The sequence below is a fragment of the Candoia aspera genome, chromosome 1 (assembly GCF_035149785.1).
Source record: "Candoia aspera isolate rCanAsp1 chromosome 1, rCanAsp1.hap2, whole genome shotgun sequence".
Taxonomy (NCBI): domain Eukaryota; kingdom Metazoa; phylum Chordata; class Lepidosauria; order Squamata; family Boidae; genus Candoia; species Candoia aspera.
Genome location: NC_086153.1, coordinates 53834648 through 53860502, shown reverse-complemented (window position 1 = coordinate 53860502; position 25855 = coordinate 53834648).

Genomic DNA, 25855 nt, shown 5'->3' with positions numbered 1-25855 from the left:
TCCTTCCCAGTTGCAACAAAAGTTTCTAAAAGAGCTGAAAACTGATACTTGGTTGCTTGCAAATAAAGGCAATGTTACTTCTGACCAAGGCTTCGCTTGGAAATCTAACCGCCTCTACGTCCCTGAAAGCCTACGAAGAGAGGTGTTACTACGTTCACACGATGACAAACTGGCGGGTCACTTCGGGTTTGTTAAAACCTTGCACCTTGTTCGGAGGCAGTTCTGGTGGCCCACATTACGCAAAGATGTCAAAGACTATATTGCCTCCTGCACTGTTTGTGCGATGTCTAAGCGCAAGGTGGGGAAGCCTCAGGGATTGCTGCAGCCGGTGGCTGCCCCTTCTTGCCCCTGGGATGAAATTTCCATGGACTTTATTGTTGAATTACCACCCAGTCAACGCAAAACTGTCATTTGGGTGGTCAAAGACTATTTCTCAAAACAAGCCCACTTCATCCCTTGCGTGTCCATTCCGTTGGCACGTCAATTGGCCCGCCTATTTCTGGTACACGTGTACAGGCTACACGGATGTCCCTCCCGCTTGATTTCGGACAGGGGCACACAATTTACCTCGCAATTTTGGCAGGCGTTCCTCAAATTGTTAGGAACGAAGCAAGCCCTGTCCATGGCGTGGCATCCCCAGACGGACGGGGCCACAGAGGCTTTAAATTCTACTCTGGAGCAGTACCTTCGAGCTTTTGTGAATTACCAGCAGGACAACTGGGTAGACCTCCTCCCTTTTGCTGAAGTGGCTTACAACAATGCGGTTCATCAAAGCACCGGCCAAACCCCATTTCGTGTGGCCCTAGGCAAAGACTTTGTACCTATTCCGGATCTACCGCAACCTCCAGGCGGATCAGCCACTCCGGGTGATTGGGCAACGCAACTGGCAGACTCCTGGCCAATGATTCAAAAGGCACTAGCTGATGCACAATTGGATTATAAACAGTATGCTGATCGGAAGCGTGCCCCTCAGCCGGCATTTCAAGTAGGGGACTCGGTTTACCTTTCCACTAAGTTCATAAAGTCCTCACAACCTTCCAAGAAACTGGCTCCTAAATTTGTGGGTCCTTTCCCAATTACCGCTCAAATTAACCCTGTGACTTTTAAACTTGACTTGCCTCATAACCTCAAACGCTTACACCCTGTTTTTCATTGCAGTTTGCTCAAACCGACTATTCGTTCTGACCGCTGGCATCGCCAACCTCCACCTCCAACCCCCATCATGATTGACGTCAGCAACACTTTGAAATTAAAGAAATTTTGGATTCTAGACGCCTTCGCAATACTCTGCAATACTTAGTTCGTTGGAAACATTTCCCTCATCCAGAGTGGGTCGCTGCACCAGATGTAGCCTCCCCTGTCCTAGTTGCCCGTTTCCACTCTGCTTATCCCACTAAGCCGGGTCCCTAGGGGTATTTTTAGGGGGGCGGTATGTCATGTTCGCCGTTTCAATGTCTTTGATACATCGTAACGTTTCGCATGTCATTAGCTGGATGCGTGTTTCATCTTTTTCGGGAGGATGGGATTATTTATCTTTTGGCTTTGCTCTGGAATGTATTGGCATTATCTACTGCGTTCAAGGTTACTTTCCCAGGCTAGCAGCTCTGACGATTGCTAGCACCTGTGACGGGCGGGGCTGTTACGAGGGAGGCGGGATACGTTGGCACCAAGGGTTTAAGTTTGTATTTGGCACGCTTTTGCTCATTCTCAGCTTTCTCTGTATTTGCCTTTAGTTCCTTAATAAATCAGATTTCATATAGCAGCCTCTTGTGAGTCTGAGTATTTGGGCTGGGGCAATCATTACATGAAGGCAGTGTCATGGGACATGGTAGAAAAAGATTTTGTCAGGACATGTACTATCACTGTACTATTCTTAGGTACATATGGGAAAAGCCCATCATCTCTGTTGGGTAACAGAACAAATTGAATTCCAGCTCCCCTAAAGTGCAAAAAAAAAATCCATATGAAGGCAGTTTTGCAGTTGAAGCTTTTGAGTGGGTAGTTTCCCATAGGTTGAAACTCCTGCCTCATCCCACTTCCAGGTTTTGGCCTCTCCACCTTCCCATATCTGCTAAGTCGCCTGTCTTACACTCCCTTTTTAAATTGGTCAGAGGGACTGATTTGCAGCCTAATCTCACAATGACTGCTCAGGTTTTCTTGAACATAAGGCAAAACCCTTAACAAAAAACCAACAGGAGTTCTGGACAAAGACAAGGAGTCAAATTCTGACTGGATGCCAGTTTTTGTATTCTCCTGTTGATCAGCCAGAAGGAACATTGGTTGATTAATCCAACATTGTTGATGTCTCCAGAATGGCAGTGAAGACAATAGCAAGCCATCTTGAAATCATGTTGAAGGTCTGGAAAATGACAACAGTGGCATTTTGAAGGTAATCCATGGTGGACTTCACTTCTGCTGAAATAATGGCAAAAACTACAGCCTTGTCTACAGCTGTTGCAAAAAAAGAAGGGAAGTCTAGTGCTTTGCAGAAAGCCTAATCCTGTGATGAAGAAAAAGGGTAAAACAAAAAACATATTAATTCCTCACCCATCCATTCATTTTGTTTTGTTTGGCCACAGAGAGGATGCTGCAAATCAATCAAGTTAGTATTTTCTTTACATCCAAAACTCAGGAGCTGGGAGGAGTGAGGCAAGACTTCCATTCAAACTGTCAATGAACTACAGTATCTTAAAGCAAAACCTAGTAAAACTTCTTTTTTGAAGAGGTTTCAACTGTTCTGCAGCTGAGCCAGAAACAAATCAGTTCAGCTATCCAATCCTAATGACTTTATGGGAACAGAGAGATTTCAAAATGGCACATGTAGAAGTGACTTTAATCTACTAAGTTTCCATGAATTGGGTGGGTGCAGATCTCCAATATAAGACGAAAGAGAGGTACAGTATGCAACTGCAGGCATTTCGAGACCTTCTGGATTGGCCAAGGTTGCTGTAAGATCATGAACCCGACTTCCTAATTTTGCTTAGTGGGAAGTTTCAATCTACCTTTGCTTTTTGAATGAAGTGCTGTCTTTGGAAAACGTATCTTTGATATCTATACTGTCCTGATTCATCGTTATCATTCCATATGAACTTAAAGGAGTTTTCAATAATTACCCTTTAACCTTAAAAAAATCCTGTGAAGTATAGAATTACAGCAGTTATAAATTTATAGAGCAGAAGCTGAGGCCAAGAACATTATTTGCTTAAGATCACTCAGAAGTTCAATAATAATCTGAGGGCTGGAGGACAACTATATAAAAGAAAAGGCATATGGGAAAGAATCTGTAGTACTGTGACATATTCATTTTAGTTCTGCAATATTTTAGCCCTTTTTCATAAAAAGTGAGATTGAATGATTTATGCATGTGGATTTATATTAATAAAAATATAGTTATTTTCACATGAAAGTTTTGTGAATGACCATTGTGAATGGCAATTATTTATCACATGATGATTACTTTCTGTATTTTTTTACTTTATTTATAATCCACATATGTGCCTTTACAAGCATGCTTGTATGCATATATTATGTACTAGTGTTTTGATTTAATCTCAGAGCAAAGCAGTCCCGCTCAGACGATTTCATTAGAATGCTTCCAGTTGCTGTGTAAAGATGGAACAAAGTTGAAATGGCTTGAGCATTCCATCTGAAGAAAACCTGAAACATTTTGAGTGTTCCGGCCATAGGAAACAATGGGACTTCAGGAACCACTGTGTCCTTGATTTTGTTGTGACCTTGGTTTCCACCCCGGGCCACAAAGATTCCTGTCATGCTAGTTCATGTTCTGAGTTATCCTATCACCCAGAGTGCAGAAACTCTGAACATGGGGGTTATTTTAAAAACACATTTATGTATTTATTTATTTAATCAATCAATTTATATAGCCACCTATCACACAGAGTGGTGAACACAGGACTGAAACCAACAGACAACACCAATAACAACAACCACACTATTATAGCATAATGGCATCCAAGGACAATCAAGACCAATCCATACAACCACAGTCATGTTAAGAAAAATCGCATCGAAGGGCTTACCCAACTTCCAGATACCATGCCGTCATCATCTAGATCTTTAAAGGGCCACATGAATCTCCGAGTGTGATGTTCCAAAGGGCAATGGCCCTGCCAGATCTAGTGAGTCAAGCAGGAACAACTGGAGAAAGGCTGTCCTGCAAATATCTGGTCCCATGCCATGAAGGGCTTTATAAGCGCTAACCAGCACCTTGAATACTGGGAAACCTACTGGGAGCCAATGCAGCTCACAGAACAGTGGTGTTACAAAGGCGTACTGTGTCAGAACCAAGCTTACCTCTGACTCGGAAAGTGAAACTATTTCCAAGTCAGAGGAGGAATTGGAAACTTACCAGGCTGGAATCGGAGAAACGAAACTCCAGCATGACTCAGCAGAGCGGGAAGAGTCCACATCTCTGATTGGGCGAGATCTGGAGGAGGATTTGAATACGCCAATCAGCGCATGCCAGAGATGGGCTGAAAAGCTTGCAACAGAGAAGGCAGCCCGATGCTGCAGGAGACTCCAAGCACGCCCAAAATCGGGATAAAAGGCAGCCGCGCAGACAGCGAGCTGCCGGAGACAACCGATCCTTAAAGCCTGCAGCTTCGGGAGAAGAGTCCTTACCGGTATCAGAGTCAGCGTCTGTAGCTGAGGTGGAACCAACGCTTGAGCCCTATTCCAAAGAGGGATTGAATCCTGCTTCAGCTGCCAGCAAGGAGACAGAGTCAGCTGTGCCCAGCAGCCTTCGCCTTGCTTCTAGCCGTGAATCTCCACGATACCCTCAGCATCGTGTGCCACTGCTTGTGCTACCGCTTGTGCCACCACGCTTCACAGACTCCAGCATGTTTCAAGGTTTCACATCCATCTTGTTCAGGATTTGGATTCGTGGCACACGCGGTCCTTCCAGTCGAGTCCAGCCTAGTTCCAAGTTCCCAGCCTTGCTCCAAGCCTCCAGTTCAGAGAATCCAGTCTAGTCCAGAAATTCTAACCAAGTCCAGCCTTGCTCCAGTTTCAAGTCTTGTCCTTGTGTCTTCAGTTCCAAGTACCCAGCCTAGTCTAGAATCCCCAGTTGAGTCTAACCCTGCTCTGAGTTTGAGTCCTGCTCCAAGTCTCCAGTTCATCCCTGTCTGCTGTTTGTAGTCCTGACCCCAGTTCCAGCGAGTTGGAGATTCAGCGTCAGCATCGTTCCAGTATTGCTCCAGTTCAAGAACCGTTGCCTCCAACCTTCGCGTTCCAGTCAAATCCAGTTGGCCTGGTTGGGCTTGTTCAACCCAGTCTCGCATTTCAAAGATTTACTTATTGTAAATAGTTCTTAATAAAGAATATTGTTTGAGAATCTGTCTGGTGCTTAGTCTGAACAGGACATACTGAAGTATACCTGTATCTGTCTGTGCTGCTACATCAAGGACCAGTTGCAGCTTCCGCGTGGTCTTCAAGGACAGCCCCATGCAGAGTGCATTGCAATAATTCATTTAGGAGGTGACCAAGCCATGAGTGACTGTAAGTGATGCTTCCCTCTATTGGTGCACAAGATGAATTTATGCAAAGGTCCTCCTGGCTATGGCTACTACCTGTTCTTTGAACAGGAGCTGCAAGTCCAGGGGGAACCCCAAATTGCACACTGATTCTATCTGTGGCATTACAATCTTATTGAGAACTAAGGACAGAAATTCCCAGGATCCAGGGGGCATGTTCATCCCCATCCAGACCCCATAACCTCCTGGCACTGAGAGAGAACTCTCTTGATTGGCCTGGGATAAAGATGTCTAATTGAGTATCATCAGTGTACTGATGATACTTAACTCCATGCTGGCAGATGACCTCACCTAGGGGCTTCATGTAGGTATTAAACAGGAGCAGGGAGAGAACAGAGCCTTGAGGGACCTCACAGAGAAGGGGTCTTGGGCCAGATCTCTCCACATCTATCAACACGGAGTGGAACTGGCCCTGGAGGAAGGAATAGAACACTGCAACTCTGTGTTCTACCTCCTAACTCTGGTCCAGTATTTCAATCGACAGTATTCAAAGCTGCTGAGATCAAGGAGAGCAAAGATGGACACATCACTCACATCCCACCCTTGCCAGAAGTCATCCACAATGCCATTTGAATCCCATTCCCGGGCCTGAAACCCAATTGGAAGGGTCTAGATTATCCACTGCCTTCAGGGCTCTCTAAAGCTGCATTATGACCATCTTCTCAGCAACTTTCTTTAAGAAGGGAGGTTGAAGATAGGACATTTGCCTAACATTGTTACAACCAGTGATGGCTTCTTGAGGAAAGGGCAGACCCCCATCTCAAGGATGAATTCACCGCAACAAATGCTCACTAAAGCCTCATAAGCCAACCAAACCAGCAGTATACTAGTTTTTGTTCTTTATTTGTTTAGTCGCTTCCAACTCTTCGTGACTTCATGGACCAGCCCACGCCAGAGCTTCCTGTCAGTTGTCAACACCCCCAGGTCCCCCAGGGACGAGTCCGTCACCTCTAGAATATCATCCATCCACCTTGCCCTTGGTCGGCCCCTCTTCCTTTTGCCTTCCACTCTCCCTAGCATCAGCATCTTCTCCAGGGGGTCCTGTCTTCTCATTATGTGGCCAAAGTATTTCAGTTTTGCCTTTAATATCATTCCCTCAAGTGAGCAGTCTGGCTTTATTTCCTGGAGGATGGACTGGTTGGATCTTCTTGCAGTCCAAGGCACTCTCAGAATTTTCCTCCAACACCACAGTTCAAAAGCATCAATCTTCCTTCTCTCAGCCTTCCTTATGGTCCAGCTCTCGCAGCCATATGTTACTACGGGGAACACCATTGCTTTAACTATGCAGACCTTTGTTGTTAGTGTGATGTCTCTGCTCTTAACTATTTTATCGAGATTTGTCATTGCTCTTCTCCCAAGGATTAAGCATCTTCTGATTTCCTGACTGCAGTCAGCATCTGCAGCAATCTTCGCACCTAGAAATACAAAGTCTTTCACTGCTTCTACATTTTCTCCCTCTATTTGCCAGTTATCAATCAAGCTGGTTGCCATAATCTTGGTTTTTTTGAGGTTGAGCTGCAAGCCAGCTTTTGCACTTTCTTCTTTCACCTTCATCATAAGTCTCCTCAGTTCCTCTTTGCTTTCAGCCATCAAAGTGGTATCATCTGCATATCTGAGATTGTTAATGTTTCTTCCAGCGATTTTAACCCCAGCCTTGGATTCCTCAAGCCCAGCATGTCGCATGATGTGTTCTGCATACAAGTTGAATAGGTAGGGTGAGAGTATACAGCCCTGCCGTACTCCTTTCCCAATCTTAAACCAGTCCGTTGTTCCGTGGTCTGTTCTTACTGTTGCTACTTGGTCGTTATACAGATTCCTCAGGAGGCAGACAAGATGACCTGGTATCCCCATACCACTAAGAGCTTGCCACAATTTGTTATGGTCCACACAGTCAAAGGCTTTAGAATAGTCAATAAGACAGAAATAGGTGTTTTTCTGAAACTCCCTGGCTTGTTCCATTATCCAGCGGATATTGGCAATTTGGTCCCTAGTTCCTCTGCCTTTTCTAAACCCAGCTTGTACATCTGGCAATTCTCGCTCCATGAATTGCTGAAGTCTACCTTGCAGGATCTTGAGCATTACCTTACTGGCATGTGAAATGAGTGCCACTGTTCGATAGTTTGAACATTCTTTAGTGTTCCCCTTTTTTGGTATGGGGATAGAAGTCGATTTTTTCCAATCTGATGGCCATTCTTGTGTTTTCCAAATTTGGTGGCATATAGCATGCATTACCTTGACAGCATCATCTTGCAAGATTTTGAACAGTTCAGCTGGGATGCCGTCGTCTCCTGCTGCCTTGTTATTAGCAATGATTCTTAAGGCCCACTCAACCTCACTCTTCAGGATGTCTGGCTCTAGCTCACTGACCACACCGTCAAAGCTATCCCCGATATTGTTATCCTTCCTATACAGGTCTTCTGTATATTCTTGCCACCTTTTCTTGATCTCTTCTTCTTCTGTTAGGTCCTTGCCATCTTTGTTTTTGATCATACCCATTTTTGCCTGGAAGTTACCTCCAATGTTTCTAATTTTCTGGAACAGGTCTCTTGTCCTTCCTATTCTATTGTCTTCTTCCACTACCGCGCATTGCTTGTTTAAAAATAATTCCTTATCTCTTCTGGCTAACCTCTGGAATTTTGCATTTAATTGGGCATATCTCCCCCTATCACTGTTGCCTTTTGCTTTCCTTCTTTCTTGGGCTACTTCTAGTGTCTCAGCAGACAGCCATTTTGCCTTCTTGGTTTTCTCTTTCTTTGGGATGTATTTTGTTGCCACCTCCTGAACAATGCTGCGAACTTCTGTCCATAGTTCTACTAAGTCCAGTCCCTTAAATCTATTCTTCACCTCCACTGCATATTCCTTAGGAATATTAGTGAGCTCATATCTAGCTGATCTGTGGGTCTTCCCTAATCTCTTTAGTCTGATCCTAAATTGTGCAAGAAGAAGTTTGTGATCTGAACTACAGTCAGCTCCAGTTCTTGTTTTTACTGACTGTATAGATGTCCACCACCTTTGGCTGCAAAAGATGTAGTCAATCTGATTTCGGTGTTGTCCATCTGGTGAAGTCCATGTAGAAAGCCGTCTCTTAGGTTGTTGGAAGAGAGTGTTTGTTATGCAGAGTGAATTGTCTTGGCAAAATTCTATCAGCCTATGTCCTCCTTCATTTTGTTCTCCCAGGCCATGCTTACCTGTAATTCCAGGTGTCATTTGACTGCCCACCTTAGCATTCCAGTCTCCTGTGATGAAAATAACATCTCTTTTAGGTGTGTTGTCCAGTAGGTGCTGCAGATCCTCATAGAACTGCTCTACTTCAGCTTCTTCAGCATCTGTGGTTGGGGCGTATATTTGGATCACTGTGATGCTAGATGGCTTGCCCTGAATTCGAATTGAGATCATTCTATCATTTTTTGGATTGTATCCAAGCACTGCTTTAGCCACTTTACTATTAATTACGAAGGCTACTCCATTTCTTCTGTGGTCCTCTTGTTCACAGTAGTAGATCTGGTGGTCATTTGATGTGAAGTGGCCCATTCCAGTCCATTTCAGTTCACTGACGCCCAAAATGTCTATCTTTAATCTTGACATCTCACCAATAACCACATCCAATTTGCCCTGGCTCATAGATCTTACATTCCAGGTTCCAATGGTGTGTTGATCCTTAGAACATCGGATTCGCCGTTCATCACCAGCACCGTCAGCTGCTAGCCGTCCTTTCGGCTTTGAGCCAGCTGCGTCATCACGTCTGGGGCTAGTTGAACTCATCCTCTGTTCCTCCCCAGTAGCATTTTGACCATCTTCCGACCTGGGGGTCTCATCTTCTGATGGTATACTGACATATCTCTGGTTGTACTGATCCATTTAGTTTTCACGGCAAGAATACTGGGGTGGGTTGCCATTACCTTCCCCAGGGATCGCATTTAGTCTGACCTGTCTGTCATGACCTTCCCATCTTGGGTGGCCCTTCACAGTTTAGTTCATGGCATCATTGAGGTGCTCAAGCTCCAGCACCACAACAAGGTAACGGTCCTTTGCTGAAGAGTATACTAGTACCCTTTACCTTTCACAATCTCAGCAGCATTAGCAACACTAACATATAAATCTGTGTATTTGGAAACCCAGATCAAGGGAGACCACAGCTGTCCAAATGAACAGCCAGAGACTTAAGGATATTGGAAAGAAGAGAGTTGAGCTTAGGCTCCATTACTAAGCAGACAAGAGACAGCATTCGCCTATTGGAGATTATTCATTAATCAAACCAAACCAAACCAAATCAAACCAAACAAAACTGGTTCAAAGCTAACTCCAGCAAGAATTCTGCCAGGAAGGATAAAATAATCAAACACTGTTAAGTACGTGTAAATTGAGATGTGAGTCCATGCAGTGACTACTGTAAAGGATCTTATTTATCTGTCAAATTTTATTATCACCCATCTCCCCCCCAAAGGAGGGACTCTGGGCGGTTTACAGAAACAAAATTTAAAATTCAGTATAAATATAAATACAATAATAGACAATAAAATATAATAAAATCCAGATGGCTAAAAGTTGTGTTTCAGTCCATGAGTATAAAATATCATCCTAGGGTGCTAGCCAACCCCACGAATGGCTGTTCCCCATCCTGCTCCAGTCATGATGTCAAAACCAGGTTTTTAGCTTTTAGCTTCCATAAATTTTCCAATACAGGAAATCCCAGCATCCCTATGAAATCCGGGTAGGACTAATGGGTTTACGAGAAGATGATTCTGATAAAAAGTAAGAAAACCCATTGCCCCAAGAGGTTCTTTCTTTTCCCATCTCTCTGCTCAGCTTTCTACAAAGCACACCTGGTAAGATTCTCCCTTTGTCTGCCCAAGCATTGTGCCTGGACCTGGTGATGAAAGAGCCTGTTAAACCTTGTATCATCCATTTTCTACACAAATTCAGGCGATGTATTATTTCTACCCCTTTTATCTTCCAGTTGTCTCTCTGTTTAAGCAGAGATTTTCCCTGTAGGTAGACATTTAGTTCTATGTCTCTGTCCCTTTCTAAGTGCCTTTGAACCCTGTTTTTCATGCCTAAACATTATGGTTGCATAATGTTTAACTCTGGTTGCCAATTCAATGCCACTTGTATAAGGTTCTGCCACTTCCTGAATGCTACTGAATGCTCAGCCCACAATCAATTATTGTCCAAGCCCCTTTGGTTTCACTTTGTCCTCTCTTGCTCTTCCAGCCTGTGTCACCAAGTTCCCTTAAATGTGATTTTCCCACTTGTGGTAACAAGATGAAGCAGGACCTGCCTACAAAATAAAGCACAGTACAACACACAAACATCCACATGAAATCAAACTTCCCCAAATTTTGAAACAATATAGTTTCAGACAGCCAGAGTTTATACTTGTGACTTCATGTTTTGTACCAATTCTAAAACAAAACTCTTGAAACATTTGAAACGACCACTTCAGATTTAGGTTTTGAGCTTAATATCTTTTACAGGCTTTAGCATATATGCATGAGGATGGGTATATATACATGCACGCATGTATACCCCACAGATGAAAAGATTGCAATCTATAAAAACAGGCCAGTGGTACCCAACCTTTATGAATCATTGGGTACATTTTTGAGAGCATATTATAGGCATTGTCACAAAATGATTCAGGTGATGTGCTTGGTCATGCACCCTTTTCTCAAATTGGTAAGTTTGTTCCTTACAATTCCCTCCATCCTCCCAAGATGCTATTCACGAACTCAGTTTACCTTTGCCTTTTTTTCTGGGCAAGGAGGATACTTCCAAGCAAAATAGCTGGCTATTAAAATAGCAAACAACCATTTTAATTTTCTAAGAATGTCTCCAGGGTGTATGTGGGGCCCAAAGGTATTCTTTTATAGTATAGATGATGTTAAGGACAGTACTTTATTTGGAGCATGCCAACTTCTCATTTTAGTTTTTAATAAAAGAGTCTGAAATTAAAAATAAAACAAATGTGCATCAAGCCTAGAGGTACCAATGGATATACTGACATTCCTGAATGCCAAGAACCCTGAAATCCAAAGGTTTTCACATCCCTTTTTCATATTTCTTCAATACAATACTTTTTAACAGAAAGCAAGCTGGTGATGTTCAGGGAATCATGCAGGCAAAACATTTTTAAACACAAGCATATACATACACAAACAAAATGTCTTTAAAAAACCCCTCCTCCCTTGGACCAACCATACCACCCTCTAAAAAACCCAGACCAAAAAATGCAAATCATAATGAAGCAAGCAAACCAATTAACTATGTCAAATGCACCTGTCCGGGAAAGAACATTTGGGGGTGTTGAGATCTGCCCCTGCTGGATATTGCGATTGTGCTTTATATTGCTTCCTGTTTGTTCTGTTATTTTAATCCTTATTTTTGCTATACACTGCTCAGAACTGTTTGCAGGACACAGAACAGAAATGCCAGTAATAAAAGTAAAAGTAACATAAATGTCCTGCCCATAGGATGTTTCTTGCCACCCTATTTCAAGATTCTCAAAGTGTTCCCTGCCATGTCAGATTTTTTTCTTCTTTTCTTTTTCAAGGGCAGCTGGGCTCACTTGAAAACAAAGCACTGGACTGCAGTCTCCTAACAATTTGATTTTTGAAGAATGCCTCTGAGGTCAGATAGGGTCCAAAACATTCCTGGAAAAAAAAGACAGACAGGCACAAACACCCCTTCTCCATCCCCTACAGACACATACAGTGGACACGCAGGTTATCCTAATATCAAGATGTCAAGACAGTAACTAATGTGATGTATGGTTTGAATGAGTAAAACTCAAGTTCAGGTATTCACTCAGTTATGATTGTAACTTTGAGAAAATTAAAATTTTTTGATGATCAGTCTACCATTAAGGGAGTGTTGTAAAGATCAACCAGGTGAGCATTACAAAGCTTGTGCTATAAAAATATTTAGCAAAAAAGACTGTAATACTCCATTCAAAGGTATGGCTTAATCTGTGTGGGAATAAAGGATTTATAAATGCATCCATTCATCTCACAAATATGCTCGAGGCAATTTGGAAGTGTGGCAGGATGATGACTGGACTCCCAAGTCAGGAGGACAGCAGGTTTCATCTATGTGATGCTGTGTTTTGGAGATGTCCCAAGTGACTTGGAGGCAATAACTAGACAAGCACACCAATCTTTAGTCAAGAGTTTAATGTGGGGGAGGAACACAGACTTGTCTTTTTAAAAATTAAAGATACTTAGAAAGATAACTTCTTGACCATCCTGTTGCAACAAAAACGCAAGTTTGCAAGACAGCTTTACTCAGTGTGTAATGGTTGCTTATTCTAAAACACCATGTGAACATGACACAGTGTTAATCAATTAATCCACTTTTCTGGTTTTGAAACACATTGACTCATAAACTAACTACACACAGGCTGGGTTCACACAGCATGGTAGGCTGAAATGTGCTTGGCTAATTTGTGGCTCACTATACTGTTGACTCAGCCTTAAAGTCCTGTGGTACTTAAAGTCCTACAGCGCAATCCTCCACAAATCTACTCAGAAGTAACTCCACTGAATCCAAAGAATATTATTCCCAAATAAACTGGTTGCAATCCTAAATACACCAGGAAGCAAATCCCATAGCCCACATAGCTCTGACTGCACTGTAGTGTACAAATTACCCCATAAGCTTTCTGCAGCTGATGTAGATGTTGGTCTATGAAAGCATTTAACACTAAACCAAGATTTATTGTTTCTGGTCTCTTGACTAAATACACTAGCTATTTCTTCTTTACAAACTGATCAGACATGCATTTCTTGAGGGAAAAGAGATAGACGAAAGTCAACATTTGTAAAAATAGGAGTCTCTTTATATGAAGAAGTCTCTCTATATGAAGCCAATCACAATTTAAACCTATCAAAATAAAATAGGGGGTCTTTTAAAAGTAAATTCTGAGGCTTTTGCGTTTAACTTTCCTCTTGGTGATGGAGGGAATCTGGCTTACAAGAATGTCCTTTAACCTCCTGCTCCCTTAGAAATCCTCTGGCTTTCAGAGACTTTATTTAGGCTGGGAGGACTGTAGACTGAAAGCTTCCTAGTTTGCTTGGTCCATTCTCTGTCTTTTTATGTTCATAGTAAAGCTGTAGCAAGCAGTGAGATTTAAAAATAGAAGAACTCCTGTGGGAAGACATCCCACTACAGCTCAATCTGCCGGCTTCCTCCTATTGTCAGGCAATGGGATTTTTTTTTTTCCTTACAGCCTTCGCGGGGGTGCCGCTATTCGAGATTCCCGCAGCCACGTCTCTTCAATTTGCAGGCCCCTCATTTCCTCCACTTGGTTGACCTCTGCAACGAAGCTGTCAAAAGCTCCTGGAAGCGTCTTTCCCGCCTAGCAGCCAGTCATTCAGCAGAAAAACTGCCCCACATTAGAGCACAGCGAGCCCATGACGTCACCCCGAGGGCTTACTTTCCAAATAAGGGCATCAGCCTGGGCGGAGCTTTTCGTTCCATAGTTGCTCCGGCGTTCGGCAGCCGCTTTAGCGCAGGCGCTTGGAAGCCTCTGCAGCGCGCGGTTAAATGTACCTCAGTAGAGAGGAAGGCGATGTCTGACAGGCTCGGAAAAAGTAACGCAGCCTGCGTTTATCCTTGAATTCCTGTTGAAAAGCCGTGGCGCACAAGCTGAACGCAATCGTTACTTTTCAGAATAAAGGGCGACGTTCCGGGTTTGCTGGAGATGAAAAAAGAACAACCGCTAAAATATTTCAGCTCCATTTTAGCAGTAATTCTAATCAAAATATGATTTAAAAAATACCCCCATTCCGAGTCAAATCTCTAAAGTTCCACTCCATTGAAAGGGAATATCTCTATTTCGCTGTTAGAAGTTTCTCCTTCTGCCTCATTCCTTTGAATTATGTATTACTGAGAAAAAAATTAAGTCTCTCTGTTTCTGACCTGCACTGGAAATGTCACCCATCTAGCTCAGCTTCTTTCTTAAATCTCTGCCAGAAATGAGAACAGCTGCTGGTTCCAGATGCACAAGGCTGATTGTAACGAAGGTATTTAGTACTGCAGGGAAAACAGTCCCATGTGATGCTGGAATAAACATGAAAAAATGGGCCTGGATGTAAAAGCTGCACACAGGAAGGATAGTTGCAGTCTGGTCCTGCACAAGCTTAATCCAAACATCTTATTTTCACCTAAGAGTGTGCAGATAGAGTTAATGTGGCATAGTGGTACCTGAGAAAATTAATAGTAAGTTTTAGGCATATCTAATCGCACAAGGAATCTGGCACTTGAACTCCTTCAGAAAACTAGGTACATTTAATCGTGAGAAAAGAAGGTTAAGCGGGAATCTGACAGTGCTTCTCAAATACTGAAAGCATTTCAGGCAGACACTGTTTACTCAGTATCATCCAAGACAGGGTTCTAAATAATAGTCTTGGGTTATAGGAAGGCACATTCTTTTTGAATGATAGGAAAAATGTCCTAAAGGTCAAAGCAGTTGGATGGTAGAACCTTGGAACAAGGTGGCCTCTTTTTGCTGGCTGTGTGCAAGCAGAGGCTGGACAGCCATCTGGCTATGATGTGCTTTAATCTGGATTCCTCCACTGAACAGGAACTGGGACTTGGTGACCTAAATGATCTCTTCCAGTCCTATGATCTTGTGATAGGGGTGCTTTCTCCATACTGTATCAAAATGTAATTAGACTCAGCAGATAACTTTTTCAGATGTACACAGCCGAGGAGAACACTTATAACACTGGAATGAGTTCCAGAAAATGCAGCTGCGCTCTCAGAAAACAGAGAGGTTCAAATGTTGACTTGAAGAACTCCAGAAAGGGAGAGAAAAAGAGACTGGTGCTGATTATATTGAACTGTGAGCTCTAACAATGAAACTAAAGTTTAGGTATTGTACTGTATTTTGAACAGATGATGTGAAGGCAAGAGTCAATGGAGAAGATTGGAAAAATGGAAGGCCATCGAAAAACAGGCCAAGAGAAGACAAGATGGCAAGATGACCTTGCTATCACAATGACCCAAGCAGGAGCTTAGGAGAACTTGAAGAAGTTGTTCTTCACAGGCAATCCTGGCAAAATAATTTCCATCATGTCGCAGAGTCAAAAGTGAATGAACAACTGAACAACAACCAAGTGTGTCTTGGGGGGGTGTCAAAAAACATCAAGATAGAGGCTGCAATCACCTAAGGGTGTCAATAAGAAAATAAAGGGATGCGGCTTCCAACATGTAGTCGTGGCTGCCATTTTGACCTTTTTTTATTTTAGCTGTGGACACCATTGACAACCATATCAAAGACAGCAAGAGTAAATGAATATTCATTGAGACCTATAGTAAGAATGGAGGGAACAGAGCAATAGTGTCCTAACTGCCAGGAAACACACTGAGACAAGGAACTGGTCTCTAATGTTTTATTGCCTGTACATAACAGGAATCCTAACAAACTGAAGAAGCGTGGGAAAACCCCAGCCATATAAACCCCAAAGGTGAAGGCGGTTCCGATCTGTGTCTCTTTGAATGGCTACCTAATTCCTCAGTGCTACGCATGCGCTTAACAGTCTGGATGGGAGCCCCCTGCTCACCATCCTTACTCATGACAAATAGTATGTACTGCTGAATCAGAATAGCATGATCAGTTGTTTGTATGGAAGCAGGGCCACAACTAGGGTGTGTGTCACCCGGGGCAAACATGGATTCCACACCCATTTTGGCGCCCCCCAGCGCTCATTTTGGCACACACCCCCAGCGCAGCGCCCGCGGCACATGCCCCGCTTGCCCCCCCCCCCAGTTGCAGCCCTGTATGGAAGCTAGGATCAATGACATGTCCAGCCATTTTATACTTCTATGAAGACGGTATTCATGAGAAATTTTCCACACACAATTCCATACATAGAAATTATTTCCATGTGGAGAATTGTGCAATCTCTCCAATTTCTGTATAAGATATGCTATCTTGTATGAAGTTATTCCATACATTTGGTGAAAGAAAAGTAAGGCTTTGTTTTATTAGATGTTATAAACTGATGTGCTTTTAGAATATCGGGAAAAAGTTAAATGTTGCTCACTACTCTTATAAAGGTTTCCTACTTAAAAAGATGCCATGTCTATATTTAACTAGTAGTTTCTAATATTCCCAGAATCTACCTATTTCTGAACTAGCAGCAATGATTTGTAATATAACTTTTGTTTATCTGATATTAAAAATAGTTTTGTTTTAAACTTTAAATTAAATTTTCTGTTTTTAATATGTAAGAAAAACTTAATATTACTCTTTTTTGCAGTTATTATTTGAGATTTTATCATACAATCTATTTATCTTATAGAATATATATTATATAGCACATGTAGCACCATTTAGCTAAACCTGGCTTTTTGCCAGGAAGCTATGTAAGGTAGGATCTACTTAATACTTGGATGAGAGACCATTAGGAAACTGCAGGGTTATAGGCTAGGCTGGGAAGTCAGAAAAACATCCTTGAAGAGGACAATGGTGAACCTCTTGTACTGCTGCCAAGAAAATTGAACTTGACTCAAGAGAGCCTTTACTTTTACAATTTTGTAAGTTTTAGTTGTATTGCTCTACTGTTTTTTGCCAAAAACCAAAGAGAACAAACAAGTGGCTATCTGACAACACCATCAAAATAGCTGATCAGCGAAGGGTGGCCAAAGGCAACAAGGATGAAATCAAAAAGCTGAATGAAGCTTTTCAACGTGAGGCTAGGAAGGACAAAATAGGCAACTTGAGGAGCAGTGTCAACATCTAGAAGAAGCTTACATAAAGGGGTATACTAAAGCCATGTTTGCTGAAGTGAAAATGATGCGATCTAGCTTCTCTGCATGAAAAGGAACAGTCAAGGACTGCAACAGAAAATGTACTAACCGACAAGCAGAAGATCAAGAACAGGTGGAACCAACCAGCAGAAGATCAAGCACAGAAGAGCTATATGCCAGCCTGACTTACCACCAAGATAATGATGATGATGGCCCAATGGACAAAGAACAAGACATTTCGGAAGAAGTAGTAGAATGGGCCACGGCAAAATTGCCAAACAAAAAAGCCCCAGGTATTGATAAGATACCTGCAGAACTACTAAGACTGGTGCCAGCTAAAATCATCACTGCCTTGTGTCAAGAGATCTGGTCTACTTGCAAATGGCCTCGGGACTGGAAAAGATAAGTTTTTATCCCATTAGCAAAGAAAGGCAATGCCAGAGATTGCTCCAATTATCGCACAATTCCATTGATTTCTCATGCAAGTAAGATTATAAAGATTATACAACAAAGATTATATAACAGCAGCTACAGAATGTCACCAATCAGGAGATACCTGATGTTCAAGCTTGTTTTAGAAAGGGGCGTGGTACTCAAGATCACATTGCCAACATCAGATGGATTATGGAAAAGGCCCATAAATATCAAAAGGATCTATATATGTGTTTTATCAATTACAGCAAAGCTTTTGACTGTGTAGAACACAATAAGCTATGGGCAGCTCTGCATGATCTTGGTGTCCTACCCCGCCTGACCAGACTTGTCAGATCACCGTACACCAACCAGGAAGCAACAGTAAGAACACTCTAGGGTGACACAGATTGGTTCAGGATCAGTAAGGGTGTTAGACAGGGATGCACTTTATCCCCACTCCTTTTCAACCTCTATGCTGAAGTGATCATGAGGAAATTAGACCTAGAATTGCTTGATATTGGAGTGAAGATTGGTGGAAGAACCATAAAAATTTGAGATATGCAGATGACACATTATTGGCTGAAAATAAGGAAGACCTGGAAAAAATGATTCCGAAAATCAAGGAAGAAAGTGAAAAAATGGGATTGCACCTCAACATCAGGAAAACAAAGATAATGACAACAGCAGCATATGGAGAAGTGACGTTTAAAATTAATAATGAGGAAATTGAAACAATCCAGAATTTCATCTTTCCTGGATCAAAAATTGTCCACGATGGCAAATCCACACCTGAAATCAAATGCAGGATAACTTTAGGCCACACTGCAATGGCCAGCATGAATAAGATCTGGAAGAGCAAAGATATCACCCTAAATACAAAAGGCAGACTAGTCATAGCAATAGTCTTTCCCATAATGATGTATGGGTGTGAGACTTGGACAATAAGAATGGACAACCGAAGAAGAATTGACGCATTTGAATTGTGGTGCTGGCATAGATTGTTACATTTGCCATGGACAGCTAGAGTAACCAACAGAGAAGTGCTGGACCATATAAAACCAGATACAGCCAAAATTGTAAGACTACGGCTGACTTACTTTGCCCATGTCATATGTGCAAGCTCACTAGAGAAGTCGGTGATGCTAGGAATTGTTAGCGGAACAAAAAGGGGTAGGCCAAGAATAGGCTGGCTCATTACCATCAGAACAGATACCAAGATGAACATTCAGCAATTAAAAGAAGCCATGCTTGATAGGGCTGCATGGAGAGCTCTTGTCCATAAAGTTGCCAAGAGTCGGACACGACTGAATGGTTAAAATGAATGAATGCTCTACTGTTTTATGACAAATTTTTGGCAAAGGGTTTTCTGTAGCAATCTATTTTCTTTTTCTTATTTGTAATGCTGGTCAAAGACTGTAACAATAAATAAATCAACATTTCATAAGTTTGCATCGTCTCTGTGTGTGTGTGTACACACACACACACACAATTATTATCAGTCCCAAGCAATTCACTGCAATTGAAGGTTAGGGACCATAATCTACCACACTGGTCCAGTGCAGGTTGATAGATGTTTAGCAACTTCTCAGCCTAGAGATGAGACTAACTAGCCCAAAGTCACCCACCTGGCTTCCCTACCTAGAACCTGGGTTTCCTCCCTGCTTCTAGTCCAGCACCTTAACCACTATACCATCCTGGCACGCTCTCTCTCTCTCTCTCTGTGTCACACACACATACACACCTTGCCTATTTTCCCCATAATTCATTGATACACCTCAGATAACTTTAATATTTAATATTACTGTTAACTTTTGTTGTTTATTCGTTCAGTTGCTTCCGACTCTTCGTGACTTCATGGACCAGCCCACGCCAGAGCTTCTTGTTGGTCAACACCCCCAGCTCCCCCAGGGACAAGTCCATCATCTCTAGAATATCCATCTATCCATCTTGCCCTTGGTCGGCCCCTCTTCCTTTTGCCTTCCACTTTCCCTAGCATCAGCATCTTCTCCAGGGTGTCCTGTCTTCTCATTATGTGGCCAAAGTATTTCAGTTTTACCTTTAATGTCCTTCCCTCAAGTGAGCAGTCTGGCTTTATTTCCTGGAGTATGGACTGGTTTGATCTTCTTGCAGTCCAAGGCACTCTCAGAATTTTCCTCCAACACCACAGTTCAAAAGCATCTATCTTCCTTCTCTCAGCCTTCCTTATGGTCCAGCTCTCGCAGCCATATGTTACTACTGGGAATACCATTGCTTTAACTATGCAGACCTTTGTTGTCAGTGTGATGTCTCTGCTCTTAACTATTTTATCGAGATTTGTCATTGCTCTTCTCCCAAGGATTAAATGTCTTCTGATTTCCTGACTATTAATAGTAATATTGACATTTCTTTGAATATTGCCATTTAAATTATCATTTTTTTTCTGAAAGCATTTTGTTAGTATTTTCATTTCTCAACTCTCTTTTCAAATTTCTCAACTTGTTTTACAGTGAAATGCATATGAAAGATTATTTATTTATTTATCAATCAAAATTGTCACAGCCCATTTCCTCCCACCAGAGGGACTCTGGGCAGTTTACAACAAAATAATCAGAAAGACAATAAATATATAATACAACTACAATATATAAAAACACACTATATAAAAACAGTTACAAATAACTAATAAATAAAGTCCAGATGGCTATGATCTAATTCAGTCCTTGCGCGAGAGGAGCACTTTAGGGCACTAGCCATCCCCAGGCATGACTATTCCCCTGCCTGCCCCAAGCCAGGTGGCAGAGCCAGGTCTTCAGATTCCTCCAAAAGGCCAGGAGTGATGGGGCTAACCTCACTTCCGGGGGTAGGATGTTCCAGAGGGTGGGAGCTACTGCAGAGAAGGCCTCCTGGACCCTAGACCCCACCAGACGGAATTCTCTTACCGATGGGGTCCGCAACATGCCCTCTCTGCATGATTGGGTGGGATGGGTTGATGTAACAGGGAAGAAGTGGTCCCTCAGGTAGTCTGACCCCATGCCATGTAGGGCTTTAAAGGTGATAACCAACACCTTGAATTGGACTCGGAAGCAAACCGGCACCCAGTGCAGATTGCAGAGCAAAAGTGTTACATGTGCCCTTTTGTTGTTGTTTATTCGTTTAGTCGCTTCCGACTCTTCGTGACTTCATGGACCAGCCCACGCCAGAGCTTCCTGTCGGTCGTCAACACCCCCAGCTCCCCCAGGGACGAGTCCGTCACCTCTAGAATATCATCCATCCATCTTGCCCTTTTAGGAGCACTAAAAATCACCCGCGTGGCTGCATTCTGGACCAGCTGTAGCTTCCGGATACTCTTCAAGGGTAGCCCCATGTAGAGCGCATTGCAATAGTAAATTTGGGAGATAACAAAGGCATGAGTGACCATTCAAAGGGCCTCCCAATCCAGGAAAGGGTGTAATTGGTGCACAACACAAAGCTGCGCAAAGGCCCTCCTGGCCACGGCTGCCACTTGCTCTTCAAGCAGGAGCTGTGAGTCCAGGAGGACCCCCAGATTGCACACCGGGTCTGTCTGGGGCAGTGCAACCCCAACCAGAACCAAAGATGACAAAGTCCCAGATACGGAAGAGCCATTAACCCACAGCCACTCCGTCTTACCAGGGTTCAGATTAAGACTGTTGTTCCCCATCCAGACCCCTACAGCCCTCAGACACCGAGAGAGGGCGGTCACAGTATCACTTACCTCACCCGGGGTGGAGATGTACAATTGCGTATCATCAGCATATTGATGATACCTCATCCCATGGTGATGGATGATCTCACCCAGTGGCTTCATGTAGATGTTGAATAGGAGCTGAGAGAGAACTGAACCCTGCAGCACCCCACAAAGGAGGGGTCAAGGGTCGGATCTCTCACTCTCTATCACCACTGATTGGGACTGGCCCTGGAGGAAGGAGGTGAACCAGCACAAAGCCATGCTGCCCACCCCCAACTCTGAGCTGCCCCAAAAGGATACTATGGTCGATGGTATCGAAAGCTGCTGAGGTCAAGAAGAGAAAGGATGGATGCACTGCCACGATCCCACTCCTGCCAGAGATCATCCATAAGTGCGACCAATGCCATTTCCGTCCCATATCCGGGCCTGAAACCTGACTGAAAGGGGTCTAGATAATCCATTTCATCCAGAATCCTCTGGAGCTGCATCGCCACCACTTTCTCAACCACTTTCCCCAAAAAGGGGAGATGGGAGACTGGATGAAAATTGTCCAGTACGGTAGGGTCCAGCGATGGTTTCTTGAGGAGGGGGTGCACCAGCACCTCCTTAAAGGCAGTTGGAAACATCCCCTCCCTCAAGGATGTATTAACCATTGCCTGGGCCCAACCACCTGTCACCTCCTGAGCTGCTTTCACCAGCCAGGAGGGACATGGGTCTAGATGACAAGTGGTGGCAATTACTGTCTGGAGGATCCTGTCCACTTCCTTGGATCCAACAGGATCAAACTGTTCCCAGATAACTGGGTATCTCCCCAGACCATGTCTCATGCTTGGAGTCCAACTTGGAACAGATCCAAGTGATTTTATCCTGCAAATGCCCAGAAAGCTCCTCTGCATGGCCCTGTAAGTGGGTCACTGGGCCCACCATTCCCAAAAGGGATTGAGTAATTTTAAACAGGGCATTTGGGCGGCATTCTGCGGATGCAATAAGAGCAGGGAAGTATTGACACTTCGCCGTTCTTATCGCCACAAGATAGGCCTTAATAGCAGCTCTAACCAGTGTTCTATCAGATTCGGTCTTTGTCTTCCTCCAGTGGCACTCTAGATGTCTTGTAACCATTATCATCACATCAAGCCTATTAGGAGTTTGTAATTCTAGTGAATGTGGAGAAATTCTACTTCATGGTCCAGATACTGAAAGGGTAAAGGGAAATTAACTGACCTGTCCATCCAGGTTTGCTTGCTCATTCATTCATACAACCCACTCCAGTCCCAAAGGACTCTATAGTACACAGCATTTAGCAACAGAAGCAAAATGTAAGAACATAATATTAAGAGAGGGAAGGCCTCCATGTTGCCTTTGTCCTTTGAGACTTTTTTTTTCCTGTGAGACTGGCAAAAAGCAAGACGAAACAACAGGGCTAGAGCTCATGAATTTGGGCAGAAAGCTAGGATCAGTGAAACTGTGGTATTGATTCTGTTTTAATTTATGGACTGAAATCTGGGCTCTATGATCCTGTTCTGATGTTTTGGGGGCAGGGGGGAAATCTTGGGGCTGAGGGAACAGCTAGCCCTTGAGCTAAAAGTGAGATTAACTTCATCAGAATGGAATTGTTCATTCCTTGTTTTTATTTTCAACTTTCTTCTAAGTATCTGACCATATTCTTTATAACAAAGATGTAAATTCTTAATGAACCAGCGGTGTTCATTCTGGGAAAGGGGTCTAGCCTTTAGCATTTGCCTTCCTGCCAGGTCAGGCTATTAAAGAAAGGGGGTTGCCACTTGCCTTCTCCTGGTAAAGTGGAAGAGATTATTTATCTGGAGTAAAGTGGTTGGTAGCAGTTTATGTAGCCAGTTCTGCCTAGGAGTTGCAGGAAAGGAACAGCAGGATTGTAGGAGGATTTGGAGATGGGAAATGCAGGACTCCAGGTCATAACCCATCCATGCACTTGCTCCATTATAGTAACAATATTAACAAACAATTCTGTTAGAAAAGTCAGTATGTTGTATGCAGATATGCTGAACAGCCAAGGGGATGAGTCAGTCTTAGCAATGGCAGAAGCAGCTATACTTGGCAGGTAACAAAACTATTGCTACCAACAAAGATAAGTGAGCTGTTGCAAAGGTTTGGCTGCCTGGAGACAGATATTAGGCTGTACAGAAGTCAGTGGCTGGAATCAGATTGTGCTAATTCCTAGTTGTTGAAGCATGGTTTACTGAATACATCATAATTCAAAAATCCTGTTTCAAATTCAGAATACAACTATCTTGAGTTCAAGATATTTCTGAAGTGATTGAAACTGATTCAGAATACTTTTGATAAGGTTAGGACAATTCATTTTGATCTCCGAAGAGCTGTTTTGAGCTATTTATTTTGAGTACCTCATGGTGTACTAATCACAGTCATTTAGTTCATGTAATATACTCGGCTCTTAAGAAGCTCTATAGTAGAATTATGGAGTTGCAAAAGGCCATTTTGGTCATCAAGTCTAATTCTGCTCACTGTAGGAATCCAAATCAAAGCCTCCTGCACTTGAACACATTCAGCGAAAGGGAGTCCATCACCAGTTTGGGTAATTAATATTAATATGTCACATAAGCCAGGCAACTGTTAAGTTCAGCAGTTTTTCCAACGACTGTACTACACTTATCCAGGGATAAACTTAATTGAACTCTATCTTATATCTGAATAGACATACTGTATTTAGGATAGGACACCTTTAAGGATGCATACAGTACTATTAGATGCACGCCTAATTCCTCCCTTCATAAAAATGATGCTTCCTCAATTTACAAGACAATGAAGAACACTTTTTTTAAAAATTCAACCCCCAACTTAGAAAATCCTTAATAGTCAAATAAGTCCCACTATATTTAATGGGACTTACTCCCAGGTAGGTGCATCTTCAACCTAAAGGATCTCCTTCTTTCTCATAATTTAAAGGACTGTAGATGAGTTGTTTTATATGGTATATTATATCTGTCGCATCACTCAACCTCCTTCCCAAATGCAATACATACCTTAACCCTATCTTCTGTATTGCTCTGAACCCTCTATAAGCAAAACATTATGCCACACACAAATGACTATCAAGAGCTGCTGACTGACCTTGGATTATTTCTGTTACCATGAAATTAAGTGAATTGTTAAGCGGTGTGAATGCAAAATGGTTGAAAACCACAAAAAGGAAGTTATTATTTATCATATAAAACTATTGAGTTTGGTGAATGTTTTAATTATATATATTTAAAGAATATAGGAAATAAGATTATACAAAAATTTTACAAGTAAAAATTTAAATGAATATAAAAATAGGTAATACAGATAAAGAACCAAATATAAGCAGTGAAATATGGGCAGATAGCCAACAAATCTGAAATCTCATATAACTAATATATGCTAATAAATCATTAAAAGCTTAAAAACTATCCATTAATACTATGCCAGCCATACTCTCCAATACTATCAGTTTTCTAATAACACATGACCCTATTAAACTTTAAACTAAAGATACGTGGTTAACACAATACAAATCTTAAAAAAGAAAAAGAGAATCTATAGGTGATAAACAATACATTAAAATAATACTGTAGCTCATATATAGATATGTCAAATTGAGATATAAACACTAACATGTTTTGTGATACAATTCTATGTATAAAAATGCAATCTAAAAATGGTTTCCAAATAGAATTGAATTCTTCATCAAATTTACTTTTTAAATATTAAGTTATTCTATACACCAGAGCATACTCCCACAATTTGGTTAGCCATTCTTCCGAAGGGCAGTTCAAAAATCTTTTCCAATAAAAGGCATATAGAATCCCTGCAGCTATTAACATATATAGTGTCAATTCAATATATTTTGAAATAATATGTGGTTTAGTGAAATTTAATTAAAATATCTCAGGATGGCATGAGCCATCACCTTTTGAATCCTGCAAATTCTTGAATTTTACCCTTGGCTTTTTTTTGGATCATATATAATTCCTTACTTGTCTATGCCAGTTCAGTGTGGTGAGTTTTAAAAGGTTTCATTTAGGTATTAGTGGACACAACCTGACAAAAAAATTGTTGCAACTAAGTGTGCCTATAGCTGTGCAATTACTACATTTAGTCAGTCATATAATTATCTTTTCCACATCAAACTGACAGGAAACCAGTTTGTAAAGTCTGTAGGTGAAACTGCTTTGCACAGCACTGTTCATTAGCCATTGTATTAATGTGTATATATATATATATACTTTCATGTATAGGTACACACTACTTGGAGCAATTTTACAAGAAAGGGTGAAAGGATTTGAATATTTTAACCTGACAGGCAAACCCAAAAGTCAATTATTTGAGAAAAATAGTTTAATTTAAATTATTTGAAAAAAATTAAAAAATAAAGGCTATATTTTTATTAAATGATTCCTCATTTTGAAGACTTCTAAGTTCAGGGGAGGAAAGA